Source organism: Cyprinus carpio, chromosome A25 (assembly GCF_018340385.1).
Source record: "Cyprinus carpio isolate SPL01 chromosome A25, ASM1834038v1, whole genome shotgun sequence".
Classification (NCBI taxonomy): Eukaryota; Metazoa; Chordata; class Actinopteri; order Cypriniformes; family Cyprinidae; genus Cyprinus; species Cyprinus carpio.
The window spans coordinates 15,070,067-15,070,420 of record NC_056596.1 but is presented as its reverse complement, the minus strand read 5'-3'; positions in this window follow the sequence as shown (position 1 = coordinate 15,070,420).

The window sequence follows — 354 nt, the reverse complement described above, 5'->3', positions numbered from 1 at the left end:
ACCATCATGAACCATCATATCAGGAACCCATGCCCTTAAGTGATTTAAAAGCAAACTACATTAGAGGATCCACTGAGGAGAGAGAGCAGAAGAAGAAGAGTCTAGAAGCAAAAGCCAGGCCGCCGGTAAAGGGGCACGCCAAGACTATGTAAGTTCAATAAGGACTACGGGGGAAAACGGAGAGATGATTTCTGAGATATGAAGGGGGCCCGAGGAACCAATCGGTCAACGGCTCAATGGGGCTTCAAGTGGGCTCCTCCGGTGTATGACCTCTCCAATTCCACGTTCCTCAACTGCCTTAGAGAGGATGTGGAAAAATTCGAGCATCCATCCCTGGCTTAGAGTCAATGGGCT